Genomic DNA, 10695 nt, shown 5'->3' on the forward strand with positions numbered 1-10695 from the left:
GTGAATGTGCCAAAATAGGCCAAAATTGGACATTAAAAAATTCATAGCTCACTTCCTGTACATTTTAGCTCCATGGTCCCAATAGACTTTTTTTGTGCGTCTCGGGGTGCTACACGTGCCTGCCAATTTTTGTTGCTCTAGCTCAAACGTGCCGGGCTTGGTTTTTATTTTTCTACGCTAGGGGGCGCTATCGAGTCGCATTGTTATGGCGACTTAATAATATCAAATTTTTCGCCGGGCCTGAGGAGTGTGCAAAGTTCGGTGAGTTTTCGTGAATGTTTAGGTACCCAAAATCGCGATCGTTTGCGGAGAATAAAGAAGAAGAAGAAGAAGAATAATAACTAGAGCTGCGAGCAGCTATAAAGGGCCCTCGCAGCCCGGGCCACGTTGGGGTCCTTGCACGTTGGGGTACTTGCACGTTGGGGTACTGGCACGTTGGGGTACTGGCATATTGGAAGCAAAATTTCTTTGAAAATGGCATAATAAACGTTTACATGTAGAATATTTTTTTGCCAGTGTGTGTGTCAAGCTCAAAGGGTTTTGGTGATTCTTAAGACCTGCAAAAATCAGCGTCCTTTTTTATTTTTAGGCAATGAGTTGCCCTGATTGGTATTTTTTGTAAAAGTGTATATACACATCATCGCTCATTGTACTCATTGCACAATGTTACTTTTATTGTCCAAAGGGGCAATCAAAAATGAATAAAACAAAATGTAAACGTACATACGTTTGGATCGGTGTGAAGCCAGTGAACAATTTGAGTGGTGGAAACTAAAAGAATATTCATAAATGACTTAGTTATCACACTTAGAATGAGTGTACATTTTTTGTACAAAATACCGTATGTGGGGTATTTGTCTTTTTTTTAATATAAGCCTCAAGGGCTAGGTGGCGCTGTATTTATAACTGAATGTTGTCATAGAGATACCTTCAAGCCTTGATTATAAGCATACATGTCAAGTGTGGGATTTTTTTTGGAGCATGTACCGTGGAGTTATTAAGCATATCCTTCATTCACGATATTGCTTTTAATGTCCATAGAGGCTATCAAAAATAAACAAAAATATATATATGTTTGGATAAGTCTGATGCCAATGAACATTTTGAGTGGTGGAAACTAAAAGAATATTCATAAATGACTTAGTTATCACACTTAGAATGAGTTTACATTTTTTGTACAAAATACCGTATGTGGGGTATTTTTTTTTCATGCCTCAAGGGCTAGGTGGCGCTGCATATATAACTGAATGTTGTCATAGAGATAACTTCAGGCCTTGACGATAAACATACATGTCAAGTTTGGGATTTTTTGGAGTATGTACCAGGGAGTTATCAAGCATATCCTTTTTCATTGCGAAACACAAATTTTGATGCCCCGCCCTCATCATATAGTATTTCGAAAAGTAAAAATGTTTCCCCCTGTCGTTGGCTCAGGTCTTGACATGGTCCAGGCCAAGTCTTAACTCAGTCGGATGAAACGTGTAGGAGAAGTGGGCAAAAGTCTGCCCCCTGTGAATGTGCAAAAATCATCAAAAATGGGACATTCAAAAATTCGTAGCTCACTTCCTGTTCATTTTAGCATATGGGTACAAGAGACTTTTTTTGTAGGTCTTGGGCTCCCTCATACACCTAAAAATATTCGTCGTTCTTGCTTAAACGTACAACCGGGGCTGCTTCGTTAAAAATTTCGAGGGGGCGCTATTGAGTCATTTTTGTAAAAATAGCACAATCAACAATAAAATATTGCTCATTTTACCAGGCCAGATGTGTGTGCCAAGTTTCATGAGTTTCTGTGCATGTTTAGACCCTCAAAACTGGCGTTGTTTTCTTGGCGAACAGCGCTTAGCCACACCCACAGCAATTCGCGAAAACTCACAAACTTCGTGTTGTGACATCATGAAGGCCGAAACCCTCATCTGAGCAAATATGAGGTAGGTCCAGTTAACGTGTTTGGAGAAAAACGTAGAAGAAAATTCGTAAGAAAAAAAATTGCCACTAGGTGGCGCTATCAGTTAGATGAAATGTAAGTTAGTAGATGTCTTTAGAGCTGGACTCTCATCAAATGTGTGAAATTTTGAGAAGATAGGATCATCTCGGTCAAGTTAATGCAGCTTTTATTTTCACGAAAAATCTTCAGACTTTGCGTCACCGTAGCGGCCACGCCCTTTGGCGAAAAGTTACAATATTCGGTGTGGGGCATCATCAACATCTTAAGGCTTTTCTGACCAATTTTCAACTGGATCCCTTCAACGAGCTCAGCACAGTAGCTAAAAACGTAAAGTATGACATTTATTGTAACCACTAGGTGGCGCTATATGTATAACTGAATTTTGTCATATAGATGTTTTCAGGCCGTGACTATTACGTTGCCTGAGAAGTTTGAGATTTTTTGGAGCTTGTACATGTGAGTTATTCAGCATTTGCTCTTTCTGGACAAATGAAATTTTAAAGGCAATATTTGATGCCCCGCCCCCGTCATATAGTATTTCGAAAAGGCAAGACTTTTTGCCCAGCTGTTCTCTTAGGTCTTGAGATGATAAATGCCAAGTTTGAAGTCAATGGGATGAAAAATGTTTGCATAGGGGGAAAAAGCATGACCACAGTGAATGTGCCAAAATAGGCCAAAATTGGACATTAAAAAATTCATAGCTCACTTCCTGTACATTTTAGCTACATGGTCCCAATAGACTTTTTTTGTGCGTCTCGGGGTGCTACACGTGCCTACCAATTTTCGTTGCTCTAGCTCAAACGTGCCGGGCTTGGTTTTTATTTTTTCTATGCTAGGGGGCGCTATAGAGTCGCGTTGTTATAACGACTTCATAATATCAAATTTTTCGCCGGACCTGAGGAGTGTGCAAAGTTCGGTGAGTTTTCGTGAATATTTAGGTACCCAAAATCGCGATTGTTTGCGGAGAATAAAGAAGAAGAAGAAGAAGAAGAAGAATAACTAGAGCTGCGAGCAGCTATAAAGGGCCCTCGCAGCCCGGGCCACGTTGGGGTCCTTGCACGTTGGGGTACTTGCACGTTAGGGTACTGGCACGTTGGGGTACAGGCATATTGGAAGCAAAATTTCTTTGAAAATGGCATAATAAACGTTTACATGTAGAATATTTTTTTTGCCAGTGTCTGTCAAGCTCAACGGGTTTTGGTGATTGTTTAGACCTGCAAAAATCAGCATCCTTATTTATTTTTAGGCAATGAGTTGCCCTGATTGGTATTTTTTGTAAAAGTGTATATATACATCATCGCTCGTTGTACTCATTGCACAATGTTACTTTTATTGTCCAAAGGGGCAATAAAAAATGAATAAAACAAAATGGAAACGTACATACGTTTGGATCGGTGTGAAGCCAGTGAACAATTTGAGTGGTGGAAACTAAAAGAATATTCATAAATGACTTAGTTATAACACTTAGAATGAGTTTACATTTTTTGTACAAAATACCGTATGTGTTTTTTTTTTTTATATAAGCCTCAAGGGCTAGGTGGCGCTGTATTTATAACTGAATGTTGTCATCGAGATACCTTCAGGCCTTGATTATAAGCATACATGTAAAGTGTGGGATTTTTTTTGGAGCATGTACCGTGGAGTTATTAAGCATATCCTTCATTCACGATATTGCTTTTAATGTCCACAGAGGCTATCAAAAATAAATAAAAATATATATATGTTTGGATAAGTCTGATGCCAGTGAACATTTTGAGTGGTGGAAACTAAAAGAATATTCATAAATGACTTAGTTATCACACTTAGAATGAGTTTACATTTTTTGTACAAAATACCGTATGTGGGGTATTTTTTTTTTATGCCTCAAGGGCTAGGTGACGCTGCACATATAACTGAATGTTGTCATTGAGATAGCTTCAGGCCTTGACGATAAACATACATGTCAAGTTTGGGATTTTTTGGAGCATGTACCGGGGAGTTATGAAGCATATCCTTTTTCAGTGCGAAACACAAAATTTGATGCCCCGCCTTCATCATATAGTATTTCGAAAAGTCAAGATTTTTCCCCCTGTTGTTGGCTCAGGTCTTGACATGGTCCAGGTCAAGTCTTAACTCAGTCAGATGAAACGTGTAGGAGAAGTGGGCAAAAGTCTGCCCCCTGTGAATGTGCAAAAATCGTCAAAAATGGGACATTCAAAAATTTGTAGCTCACTTCCTGTTCATTTTAGCATATGGGTCCAAGAGACTTTTTTGTAGGTCTTTGGCTCCCTCATACACCTAAAAATTTTCGTAGATCTTGCTTAAACGTACAATCGGGGCTACTTCGTTAAAAATTTCTAGGGGGCGCTATTGAGTCATTTTTGTAAAAATAGGACAATACATGATAAAATATTGCTCATTTTGCCAGGCCAGATATGTGTGCCAAGTTTCATGAGTTTCTGCGCATGTTTAGACCCTCAAAACTGGCGTTGTTTTCTTGGCGAACAGTGCTTAGCCACGCCCACAGCGATTCGCGAAAACTCACAAACTTCGTGTTGTGACATCATGAAAGCCGAATCCCTCATCTGAGCAAATATGAGGTAGGTCCAGTTCACGTGTTTGGAGAAAAAACGTAGAAGAAAATTCGTAAGAAAAAAAATTGCCACTAGTTGGCGCTATCAGTAAGATGAAATATAAGTTCATAGATGTCTTTAGGGCTGGACTCTCATCAAATGTGTGAAATTTTGAGAAGATAGGATCATCTCGGTCAAGTTCATGCAGCTTTTATTGTCACGAAAAATCTTTAGACTTTGCGGCACCGTAGCGGCCACGCCCTTTGGCGAAAAGTTACAATATTTGGTGTGGGGCATGATCAACATCTTAAGGCTTTTCTGACCAATTTTCAACTGGATCCCTTCAACGAGCTCAGCGCAGTAGCTAAAAACGTAAAGTATGACATTTATTGTTACCACTAGGTGGCGCTATATGTATAACTGAATTTTATCATATAGATGTTTTCAGGCCGTGACTATTACATTGCCTGAGAAGTTTGAGATTTTTTGGAGCTCGAACATGGGAGTTATTAAGCATTTGCTCTTTCTGGACAAATGAAATTTTAAAGGCAATATTTGATGCCCTGCCCACGTCATATAGTATTTCAAAAAGGCAAGATGTTTTGCCCAGTTTTTCTCTCAGGTCTTGAGATGATAAATGCCAAGTTTGAAGTCAATTGGATGAAAAATGTTTGCAAAGGGGGAAAAAGCATGACCACAGTGAATGTGCCAAAATAGGCCAAAATTGGACATTAAAAAATTCATAGCTCACTTCCTGTACATTTTAGCTACATGGTCCCAATAGACTTTTTTGTGCGTCTCGGCTTTGCGGTCGCTGCTCGGGCCCTAACTAGAGCTGCGAGCAGCTATAAAGGGCCCTCGCAGCCCGGGCCACGTTGGAGTCCTTGCACGTTGGGGTACTTGCACGTTAGGGTACTGGCACGTTGGGGTACTGGCATATTGGAAGCAAAATTTCTTTGAAAATGGCATAATAAACGTTTACATGTAGAATATTTTTTTTGCCAGTGTGTGTCAAGCTCAACGGGTTTTGGGGATTGTTAAGACCTGCAAAAATCTGCGTCCTTTTTTATTTTTAGGCAATGAGTTGCCCTGATTGGTATTTTTTGTCAAAGTGTATATATACATCATCGCTCGTTGTACTCATTGCACAATGTTACTTTTATTGTCCAAAGGGGCAATCAAAAATGAATAAAACTAAATGGAAACGTACATACGTTTGGATCGGTGTGAAGCCAGTGAACAATTTGAGTGGTGGAAACTAAAAGAATATTCATAAATGACTTAGTCATCACACTTAGAATGAGTTTACATTTTTTGTACAAAATACCGTATGTGTTTTTTTTTATTTTTTATATAAGCCTCAAGGGCTAGGTGGCGCTGTATTTATAACTGAATGTTGTCATCGAGATACCTTCAGGCCTTGATTATAAGCATACATGTCAAGTGTGGGATTTTTTTTGGAGCATGTACCGTGGAGTTATTAAGCATATCCTTCATTCACGATATTGCTTTTAATGTCCACAGAGGCTATCAAAAATAAATAAAAATATATATATGTTTGGATAAGTCTGATGCCAGTGAACATTTTGAGTGGTGGAAACTAAAAGAATATTCATAAATGACTTAGTTATCACACTTAGAATGAGTTTACATTTTTTGTACAAAATACCGTATGTGGGGTATTTTTTTTTATGCCTCAAGGGCTAGGTGGCGCTGCATATATAACTGAATGTTGTCATAGAGATAGCTTCAGGCCTTGACGATAAACATACATGTCAAGTTTGGGATTTTTTGGAGCATGTACCGGGGAGTTATTAAGCATATCCTTTTTCATTGCGAAACACAAATTTTTGATGCCCCGCCTTCATCATATAGTATTTCGAAAGGTCAAGATTTTTCCCCCTGTCGTTGGCTCAGGTCTTGACATGGTCCAGGTCAAGTCTTAACTCAGTCAGATGAAACGTGTAGGAGAAGTGGGCAAAAGTCTGCCCCCTGTGAATGTGCAAAAATAGTCAAAAATGGGGCATTCAAAAATTCGTAGCTAACTTCCTGTTCATTTTAGCATATGGGTCCAAGAGACTTTTTTGTAGGTCTTGGGCTCCCTCATACACCTAAAAATATTCGTCGTTCTTGCTTAAACGTACAACCGGGGCTGCTTCGTTAAAAACTTCTCGGGGGCGCTATTGAGTCATTTTTGTAAAAATAGCACAATCAACAATAAAATATTGCTCATTTTACCAGGCCAGATGTGTGTGCCAAGTTTCATGAGTTTCTGTGCATGTTTAGACCCTCAAAACTGGCGTTGTTTTCTTGGCGAACAGCGCTTAGCCACACCCACAGCAATTCGCGAAAACTCACAAACTTCGTGTTGTGACATCATGAAGGCCGAAACCCTCATCTGAGCAAATATGAGGTAGGTCCAGTTAACGTGTTTGGAGAAAAACGTAGAAGAAAATTCGTAAGAAAAAAAATTGACACTAGGTGGCGCTATCAGTTAGATGAAATATAAGTCAGTAGATGTCTTTAGGGCTGGACTCTCATCAAATGTGTGAAATTTTGAGAAGATAGGATCATCTCGGTCAAGTTAATGCAGCTTTTATTTTCACGAAAAATCTTCAGACTTTGCGTCACCGTAGCGGACACGCCCTTTGGCGAAAAGTTACAATATTCGGTGTGGGGCATGATCAACATCTTAAGGCTTTTCTGACCAATTTTCAAATGGATCCCTTCAACAAGCTCAGCACAGTACCTAAAAACGTAAAGTATGACATTTATTGTAACCACTAGGTGGCGCTATATGTATAACTGAATTTTATCATATAGATGTTTTCAGGCCGTGACTATTACATTGCCTGAGAAGTTTGAGATTTTTTGGAGCTTGAACATGGGAGTTATTAAGCATTTGCTCTTTCTGGACAAATGAAATTTTAAAGGCAATATTTGATGCCCCGCCCCCGTCATATAGTATTTCAAAAAGGCAAGATGTTTTGCCCAGTTGTTCTCTCAGGTCTTGAGATGATAAATGCCAAGTTTGAAGTCAATTGGATGAAAAATGTTTGCAAAGGGGGAAAAAGCATGACCACAGTGAATGTGCCAAAATAGGCCAAAATTGGACATTAAAAAATTCATAGCTCACTTCCTGTACATTTTAGCTACATGGTCCCAATAGACTTTTTTGTGCGTCTCGGGGTGCTACACGTGCCTGCCAATTTTTGTTGCTCTAGCTCAAACGTGCCGGGCTTGGTTTTTATTTTTCTACGCTAGGGGGCGCTATCGAGTCGCATTGTTATGACGACTTAATAATATCAAATTTTTCGCCGGGCCTGAGGAGTGTGCAAAGTTTGGTGAGTTTTCGTGAATGTTTAGGTACCCAAAATCGCGATCGTTTGCGGAGAATAAAGAATAATAATAATAATAATAATAATAATAATAATAATTTTTACAAAAACAATAGGGACCTCGCAGCGGTCGCTGCTCGGGCCCTAATAATAATAATAATTTTTACAAAAACAATAGGGACCTCGCAGCGGTCGCTGCTCGGGCCCTAACTAGAGCTGCGAGCAGCTATAAAGGGCCCTCGCAGCCCGGGCCATGTTGGAGTCCTTGCACGTTGGGGTACTTGCACGTTAGGGTACTGGCACGTTGGGGTACTGGCATATTGGAAGCAAAATTTCTTTGAAAATGGCATAATAAACGTTTACATGTAGAATATTTTTTTTGCCAGTGTGTGTCAAGCTCAACGGGTTTTGGGGATTGTTAAGACCTGCAAAAATCTGCGTCCTTTTTTATTTTTAGGCAATGAGTTGCCCTGATTGGTATTTTTTGTAAAAGTGTATATATACATCATCGCTCGTTGTACTCATTGCACAATGTTACTTTTATTGTCCAAAGGGGCAATCAAAAATGAATAAAACAAAATGGAAACGTACATACGTTTGGATCGGTGTGAAGCCAGTGAACAATTTGAGTGGTGGAAACTAAAAGAATATTCATAAATGACTTAGTCATCACACTTAGAATGAGTTTACATTTTTTGTACAAAATACCGTATGTGTTTTTTTTTTTTTTTATATAAGCCTCAAGGGCTAGGTGGCGCTGTATTTATAACTGAATGTTGTCATCGAGATACCTTCAGGCCTTGATTATAAGCATACATGTCAAGTGTGGGATTTTTTTTGGAGCATGTACCGTGGAGTTATTAAGCATATCCTTCATTCACGATATTGCTTTTAATGTCCACAGAGGCTATCAAAAATAAATAAAAAAATATATATGTTTGGATAAGTCTGATGCCAGTGAACATTTTGAGTGGTGGAAACTAAAAGAATATTCATAAATGACTTAGTTATCACACTTAGAATGAGTTTACATTTTTTGTACAAAATACCGTATGTGGGGTATTTTTTTTTATGCCTCAAGGGCTAGGTGGCGCTGCATATATAACTGAATGTTGTCATAGAGATAGCTTCAGGCCTTGACGATAAACATACATGTCAAGTTTGGGATTTTTTGGAGCATGTACCGGGGAGTTATTAAGCATATCCTTTTTCATTGCGAAACACAAATTTTTGATGCCCCGCCTTCATCATATAGTATTTCGAAAGGTCAAGATTTTTCCCCCTGTCGTTGGCTCAAGTCTTGACATGGTCCAGGTCAAGTCTTAACTCAGTCAGATGAAACGTGTAGGAGAAGTGGGCAAAAGTCTGCCCCCTGTGAATGTGCAAAAATAGTCAAAAATGGGGCATTCAAAAATTCGTAGCTAACTTCCTGTTCATTTTAGCATATGGGTCCAAGAGACTTTTTTGTAGGTCTTGGGCTCCCTCATACACCTAAAAATATTCGTCGTTCTTGCTTAAACGTACAACCGGGGCTGCTTCGTTAAAAACTTCTCGGGGGCGCTATTGAGTCATTTTTGTAAAAATAGCACAATCAACAATAAAATATTGCTCATTTTACCAGGCCAGATGTGTGTGCCAAGTTTCATGAGTTTCTGTGCATGTTTAGACCCTCAAAACTGGCATTGTTTTCTTGGCGAACAGCGCTTAGCCACACCCACAGCAATTCGCGAAAACTCACAAACTTCGTGTTGTGACATCATGAAGGCCGAAACCCTCATCTGAGCAAATATGAGGTAGGTCCAGTTAACGTGTTTGGAGAAAAACGTAGAAGAAAATTCGTAAGAAAAAAAATTGCCACTAGGTGGCGCTATCAGTTAGATGAAATATAAGTCAGTAGATGTCTTTAGGGCTGGACTCTCATCAAATGTGTGAAATTTTGAGAAGATAGGATCATCTCGGTCAAGTTAATGCAGCTTTTATTTTCACGAAAAATCTTCAGACTTTGCGTCACCGTAGCGGACACGCCCTTTGGCGAAAAGTTACAATATTCGGTGTGGGGCATGATCAACATCTTAAGGCTTTTCTGACCAATTTTCAAATGGATCCCTTCAACAAGCTCAGCACAGTACCTAAAAACGTAAAGTATGACATTTATTGTAACCACTAGGTGGCGCTATATGTATAACTGAATTTTATCATATAGATGTTTTCAGGCCGTGACTATTACATTGCCTGAGAAGTTTGAGATTTTTTGGAGCTTGAACATGGGAGTTATTAAGCATTTGCCCTTTCTGGACAAATGAAATTTTAAAGGCAATATTTGATGCCCCGCCCCCGTCATATAGTATTTCAAAAAGGCAAGATGTTTTGCCCAGTTGTTCTCTCAGGTCTTGAGATGATAAATGCCAAGTTTGAAGTCAATTGGATGAAAAATGTTTGCAAAGGGGGAAAAAGCATGACCACAGTGAATGTGCCAAAATAGGCCAAAATTGGACATTAAAAAATTCATAGCTCACTTCCTGTACATTTTAGCTACATGGTCCCAATAGACTTTTTTGTGCGTCTCGGGGTGCTACACGTGCCTGCCAATTTTTGTTGCTCTAGCTCAAACGTGCCGGGCTTGGTTTTTATTTTTCAACGCTAGAGGGCGCTATCGAGTCGCATTGTTATGACGACTTAATAATATCAAATTTTTCGCCGGGCCTGAGGAGTGTGCAAAGTTCGGTGAGTTTTCGTGAATGTTTAGGTACCCAAAATCGCGATTGTTTGCGGAGAATAAAGAAGAAGAAGAATAATAATAACTAGAGCTGCGAGCAGCTATAAAGGGCCCTCGCAGCCCGGGCCACGTTGGGGTCCT

The sequence above is a fragment of the Festucalex cinctus genome, chromosome 15 (genome assembly GCF_051991245.1).
Source record: "Festucalex cinctus isolate MCC-2025b chromosome 15, RoL_Fcin_1.0, whole genome shotgun sequence".
NCBI classification, from domain to species: Eukaryota; Metazoa; Chordata; class Actinopteri; order Syngnathiformes; family Syngnathidae; genus Festucalex; species Festucalex cinctus.